Below are 7250 nucleotides of genomic sequence, written 5' to 3' on the forward strand. Positions count from 1 at the left end.
GTCTCCTGAGCACACATTCTCACACCATTCCACCTCCCAATGTAGTAATATCATTTAAAGACATTGATTAACTATCTAAGCTTTTCCTTGGGAAGGAAAGAGCAGAACCCTCTGTACAAATTGATCTGTTTTAACCATATGCACTTAGGACTGGATTGTTTTAACTCTAAGACAGCAGCAGTCACTTTATAGCAGTCAGTAACCCACAAAATGGGGTGTTTTCTAGTGCCACCACCCTCAAGATGACGGAAGCGGTTGAATTTAATGCCAACAAGAAATAAGTGTGACTCCTGCTGTGACAGATTTCAGTAAGGGAGACATGTTCGTTTTGATGAAACCAAGTTCTCTAAGAAAGCGAAGGTGAAAGTGGAAGTGTTAGTCACTCAGTCGTGTCTGACTCTGCGACCCCAGGGACTGTAGCCCTCCAAGCTCTTCTGGAGGAAATTCTCCAGGCGAGAATACTGGGGGGCATTACCTCCTCCAGGAGATCTTCCCAACCCAGGGATGGAACCAGGTCTCCTGCATTGCGAGCAGATTCTTTACCTTCTGAGCCATTAAGGAAGCCCTCTAAATTCTCTAAGTAGGGATGGTAACTGGGGTTTAACCAGAATAATCAGAATGAACAGTAACCCTAAACAGACTCACTGTCCAGCAGCATCTTGCCCACCCACATGTGCACCCATGGGCTTCCGTCCACTCACAGGAAGGAAGACCCCTTGCAGGGGAGGTGAATCCCACAGGCTGGCATCTCTGCTCCCGCAAAGGCAAGGATGCTCTTGGATGTGATCAGAGAAGAGGGCAGAAGGGACACCTACATAAATAACAATAATAAAAGATAATGATTACTATAAAGATGTTTCATTGGGCCAAGCTAAGTCTGTGAAAAGCCATGAGTTCAAAACAATATTACATTGAGAGGACTTTAAATAAAGTGTGGTCAAAAAGGGAGACATAAGGGTTAAAAAGTGTGCTAGTGGAAATGCAGGTGACACAAGACTCAAGAGACATGGGTTCAGTCCTGGGGTTGGGAAGATCCCCTGGAGAAGGAAATGGCAACCCACTCCAGTATTCTTGCCTGGGAAATCCAATGGACAGAGGAGCCTGGTGGGCTACAGTCCATGGGGTCACAAAGAGTTGGACACGACTGAGTCGGTATCTTTCTTTTCTTTCTATGTTGCCAAGAAGAGTAAGTATAATGGGAAATATTTCATTGTTAACTAAGTTTAAAAAGAAGATGAGTCTTGAAGTCTGTAGGTATATTCCTTTCTGTTTATTTACATGAATGTTTATACAGGATTGAGAAAGAAAGAACAAGCCCTGACATCTGGAGGCTGGCCTGGTATCACAACAGGGTGCTGTTCTTCTCCCGTTGGATGTAAAGGCTCTCACAGAACTCCAGCCTCACACAGGGTCACCCTGAGAGCAGTCGCGAAGGAGACAGCAAACACCCATCACTGTGCCCCCACCAACACCATGCCCCCTCCCCTGGCTGAAAAGCGGGACTGCTCCTTCTTACCAATCACACCTTCATCTTCGCTCTGGTCTCCATACAGGGAGTTACTGAGACTCACACTGGTAGAACTGACCCCAATTCTCTGCAGCATCCAATCTAGAGTGGCCCCATTTCCTTAGAGTTTCCCTCAAATCCCCTCACCTAAGCCCCATCCTAGCATCTTTCTTCCTAACAGCTTCTCTCTCCGATCCCCAGGGTTGTCCCTCAGGAAGAGTGACAATCAGGTTGCTCACTAGGGAGTGTGCCCAGTGGCAGAGGCTGGAGGCACTGACCATGTGGGTGGGAGAGAATTCACACAGGCAGACCCACCTCCAAGCAGGTAAGAGAGGAGAGCTCACTGGTCTCCTACCTCCTTCTCTGCCTAGAAGCTGCAGGACCCCAGGAGCCAGGGCAGCCAATTGCAATCATGAAACATGAAGATGAAGAGTCAAGTCAGAGAGAAGAGGTGGGCTCGGGCAGAAAGGGCTGATCCTGGATGATGCCAAACACTTAAAAATGCATTTGGACCCTCCACCTCATCCTTCCATCCTTCCCTGCCATTCTTGTCCTGGTCCTGACCCTTGTCTGGGGCCTTAGCTGGGTGGGGTGCTGGACGGTTCTCCCTTCTGCTGGATTACTATCTGGGTGTCCTCCTCTGTTAGCCTCTGATTGGTCACTTCCTGGAAAGGCTGCCAGTGGGAGAGGGGAGAACCCTAGAGAAGCCTGTCCCTGCCCAACTGCATGGCCAGACACAGAGACATTCCCTCCATGTGGGCAGACAGAGATTCTACCAAACCTCTCCCTCCACGTGGTACAGCTCATACTCTATGGGCAGGGACAGGATGGGTAAAGGCAGTGTCAGATTCAAAGTCCTTAGCCCATCGCCAGGCCTTCCTGATGCTTCTACTCCTGTCTTTCACACCCTCCTGACTCCATGGGGCCTGGTCCACCGGCCTGGAGGACTCCCAGCTGCCTGGACTCTGATTCCCACCCAACCTCCAGGCCTTCACTCAGGCTGCCCCTCCAAGGCGTTTCCCTACCTGCCTCACCAGGTGAAATGTTACTTGTCCCCGGAGGCCCATCTCAAAAGCTTCCTCCACCTGCTGTCTTCCTCTAATTCCCTTCCAGTCTCCCTTGGAATCTTGCCCTGTCCTGCCTGTGGGTCTGTTTGTGTGGAGTTTCTGCAGCTCCCAGCACAGGGCGGGGGCTCTGTCTCTTCTCTGCTGCTCCTCCTGCTCCAGGGCTTCTGGGGCTCCCTTCACCCTCCTGGGCACAGCCTGGCTAAAACATGAGGTGTGGGACCTGTTACTGGGGCATGAATCAACCAGATTCTCAAAGACATAGCACTACACCTCTTTTACCTACAGTTAGTAGTTCCATTTATTTTCCTGTCTGTCTTCGTAAAAGCTCTTTCTGATAGTGCCATCAGATATCTGAGCGTTTCCATTTATGGGCATCCCACGCTTTTCCAGAAGATCACCCTCTGCCAGTAAAAGAAGATTTGAGACCTACATGGTCTATGGTCTCCACCATCTTGGTTTAAGAAAGCTTTTGTATGAACACTGTACTCTCAGGTAGCAGGAAACACCTATTTCTTCGTGTCTCTTTACTCCAACCCTGATATTTTTATGAGGAGAAAGAGGAAGAGAGAACTGTGGAAAAACATGAGGCTTACCTAAAACCTCATATCCTATCCTGAGACCTGAAGACTTGAGCAGGACATTCCTAAACCTCCCCTCCCACAGGATGTCCAGTCCAGGTCTGATCTGGGTGTGGGGCCCAGCTTCCTCTAGCCTCTTGCTCTCTGCTCCCAAACTTCTGCCTGGGACTTTGAGGGGAAAAGCGTGGAGTCATTTCCTGACTGCAATGGAGGTAATTTTGAAAGCACAGAAATGGGTGTGCTACTCTTTGACTGAGAAAAGTACCACTTAAACATGTCCTGCTTGAATGAGGAGAAGGACAAGAAGGAAAAAAAGGAAGGGGGGATGAAGAGAAAGAGGAAGAAACAAAAAGATTCTAATCAATCAATCAATCAATTCCAAAGGATCTAAACGAAAATGGAGAAGAAAAAGAACTAGAAACATACTAGAAAAAGTGTTAAAATTAATTTTGAGTTGGGGAAACCATTCTCATCAAGACACAATTTCCGGAGCCATAAGGAAGGTCTGATTTATTTGACCTCTTGAAAACTAAATATTTCAAAAGGATGCCACAAACCAAGTCAGAAAACAATGAGAGACCGGAAGACACTGCAATATTTATAGTAGACAAAGATGAAACATTCCCAACACAGAGAGAGCCTAAAATCCACATGAAAAGACTGAATGCCGTTTTTCACAAATGGATAAGAGATGTGAACGAACAAATCCCAGGGAGGCAACTTGCCCAGGGTCACACAGTTCTCCGTGGACAGAGTGGGGCCAAGTCCAGAACTTCTGACATAGGTATGTGAGGGAGGGGAGTGGAATGTGATTTTAATAACCCATAAATTTCTAGGTTTGTCTCTACCTTTATAAACACATAGGTCTAGTATCATGCCCCTCTTGTTATACTGATATATCTACAGTTTGGCTTCTTGTCTTAAGATCATAAACCCTGTGTCATCATGTGGGTGTTGCACAGCAGGGCCTGCGTCTCCCCACTTGGTCTCCTGTCCTTCCTCTCAGGCCTTCGTTTTTCCCCAGGACCTGGCACTGAGCAGGCACTCAGGACAGGGTGGGTGATGAAAGCTGATGCCTTGTATCTCAGAAGAAACCTTTTGCCCCCATCAGCCCCTGCACAGCACCCAGGGGCAGACTCAAGGCGGCCAGGCCACAAGGAGGAAAGACTCCAGCTCCCTGTACTGCTCCATCCCCTCAGCTTTCTTGAAATTTCCCAAAGGACTGAGCACCCACAACATAAACCTTCCTTCTGGGGTCGCTGCTCATGTCTCAGGGGTCCACATCCCAAGCTGAGACCACCTGAGCAGGCGTCTACCTCCCTCTTCACTGTTCAGGGGTCCCGGGGGTGGGAGGAAGCCATCAGAAACATCTGCTTCCACATCCAGGCTCTGTCCTTCGGGCCATGGTCTCACCTCTCTGAGCTTCCATTTCCCTTCTTTTGTCAACTAGTGACAATCAAGGTTTTCTCAGACAGTCGTCCTGAGGATGGGGAGATGGGCGGGGGTCCTACCTCCTCTACTTACCCAGGAGTCTGCCTCTGACTGAGTGTGAACAAGATCCAGCTGTTCTCAGCTCTGCAGCTGCAGCCGCCTTTTGTGTCTCTGCAATAAACCACGAACACTTTCTGGTCCCAGATATATTCGGAGAACCAAAAGGGGAAGTGAAACCCTCACTTCTGAGTGGCTCAAGTTACCAACACCCTGCCCACCAGGCCCCGCCCAGACCTATTCCCCGCCTCCTGCTGCCCCCTTAGAGAAACAACCCCAGCCCTGACATTTCACATCCTTCTGACACAGCCCACCCTGCCTCGGCTCCTTGAAGGAGACCTGCCACCAACACACCGTGAGTCCCTTGGCCAAACACTCCCCCACCCCATGGCCGACTTTCCAACCCTCGGCCCTCCCCTCCCCGCCCCCTCCGCAACCCACTCACCAGCCTGCCTGCTTTATTCACCTTATGCCACCAGCATGTGGCACAGTTCCAGAACACACCAACTCCTCACCACACACTGGTCATATTGCTGCTGCCGAGGGTCACATCCACGTGGCTTCTAGGGTTTGTTCATGCAGGTCCTTCTGCCAGGGACACCTGCTGCATCGAACCCAGAGAAATCATACTCACTCTGTAAAGCCAAAGTCTGGCATCACCTCCTCTGAGAAGCCCTCCAGGACCTCCCCTGCAGAGTCCCCTGTCCCTGCTCTGCTCCCTTGGCACCTGGGAGAGGGGCCTAAGGCCACCCCTCAGCCTCTCTGTCCACGCCCCACCGAACTCCTTTTGATCAAGTCCTTCTAGACTTGGCCCTGCTGACAGGCACAGAACTAGTGCCTTCAGGTCCTAGCAACTCGCCTGAGGAGGCCCAGCCTTGGTGGTCAAGGTCATTTGGATGGAGGCCAAGTCTTGGGAAGGGCTGAGAGCCTGCTGTTATTTTCTACCCTGGATTATTTCTAGTTGCACAGTTTCTTTTGTCGAAATGGAGGACCTTTACAGGAAGGCTGGTGATCTGGCAACTCAAAAGTCAACAACAGAAAACAGTCTGATTTTCCGTTTGGTTCCTGAGCAAAGAGCCACAGTGTATGGAGGGCTGAGCATTAGCCACCCTCTGTGCAGGCTCTGTCCATATCTTTCCTGTTGTACTCTCACATCAGCTCTAGGAAGTGTCGGCTCCATTTTTCAGATAAAGAAACAGAAGAAAAGGTCCTAGGCCTGAGAGTCCTGGTGGACTTTTCTTTTTTGCCCCCACCACAAGGGGCAGCAGTGGGGCTGGAACCCCATGGAGGCCCACCTGCCCTTCCGTCAGGGCTGCTTCATCCCAGAAAATGGCCCCAGTCATCATGGTCACCTTCGCCTTCCAGAGGGAGGGACAGAAGAGTGATGGGTGTTACTCCATGAGGACTACTCTCTACAGTTTGGTCTGACAATTACCCTGGAATGCAGATCAGGAATCTGACCTGATTTTTGCAGTAAGGTAGCTGCTGGCAGGGGCGAGGAGGGGGCTTTCTTCCAGCAACTCAGGGGAGGAACCAAGATTCAAACCAAGTTTGTCACTGCCTATTGTAAATCCCACTCCTTGTTTAAAGTTCCTTTTTTTCCCCTTTAAATGATTTTTTTCCCAGTAAACTCCCTCCTACTGATTCTTCTCTCTTCCACTAGCATGAGTTTATCTGGAAGTTAAGCAAAACCACCCTGAGATGCAGAACTCAGCTACTCCAGAGGAACTGTGTCCAGTTGTCATGAAGGTTCTCTGCTGAGAATGCCTAATAGATGCCAGACATCATGGACTCAATAAACACAAGCTCTTGGGAGAGCCACCATGGGAGCTGCAGACTCAAATCAAGGTGAGGATTCAGCAAGACTTAAAACCAGGGACATGAGCTGAGATCACCCCATTTGGAGATCCTAAAGATTCAGTGACGATAAAATTGGGCTCCACTTGACCCCAACATCACAAGAGAAGTACCCCAGGATGGCTACAGTGACCCACCTGCCTGTCCTCATCCCTTTGTATAGGATCAGTGGGAGTGAGTAGGGAGCTTCAGACTGAGCATGTGACCTGAGGGCTTTAGAGTCATCAGAGTTGCTGATGGAGATGGGCACCAGGGGGCAGAGCACAGGGGATCCCCTCCAGGCTGACAGCACAGGTGACCTCAGGGGAACTGGTCTCGGCCACTCTCTGCAGGCTGCTCTCGTCACAATAGCCACAGTGTGGAAGAAAGGAAAATAATATAAGAAAAATCCTGTCTATACATACCACAGACTATTACTCACTTAAAAGAAGAAGAAAGTTCTTTTTTAAAAAATTATTTTAAAAGGAAGAAAATTCAGACTCATGCTATGGACTAGATGCACCTTGAAGACATTGTGTTCAGTGAAATAAAACAGTTACCAAAAACTTATTGTATTTCCTGTTATTATTAGGTTTGCAGAGTAGGCAAATCGATAAAGACAGAAAGCAGGGTGGTGGTCGTCAGGGCCTGTGGGAGGGGGAGAGGAGTTACAGTCCAGCAGAGTCTCAGGTTTCAGGAAGAAAGAATGTGGAGACGCATGGTGGTGATGGCTGCACAATAGATGAATGTGTTCGATACCACTCACCTGTACAC

General features: G+C 49.4%; 1 protein-coding gene across 1 annotated transcript in view; it reads right to left on the minus strand.

The window, feature by feature from the left end:
- Window positions 1-5020, minus strand: part of LOC113892658 (apolipoprotein L6-like) — a 50594-nt gene extending 45574 nt beyond the window's left edge. The window contains exon 1 of the mRNA XM_027541781.1: window positions 4677-5020. The gene's annotated coding sequence lies outside the window, so the exon portion shown is untranslated. The remainder of the gene's footprint in view (window positions 1-4676) is intronic.
- Between the last annotated feature and the right edge of the window lie 2230 nt (window positions 5021-7250).

This window comes from Bos indicus x Bos taurus, chromosome 5 (assembly GCF_003369695.1).
Source record: "Bos indicus x Bos taurus breed Angus x Brahman F1 hybrid chromosome 5, Bos_hybrid_MaternalHap_v2.0, whole genome shotgun sequence".
NCBI lineage: Eukaryota > Metazoa > Chordata > Mammalia > Artiodactyla > Bovidae > Bos > Bos indicus x Bos taurus.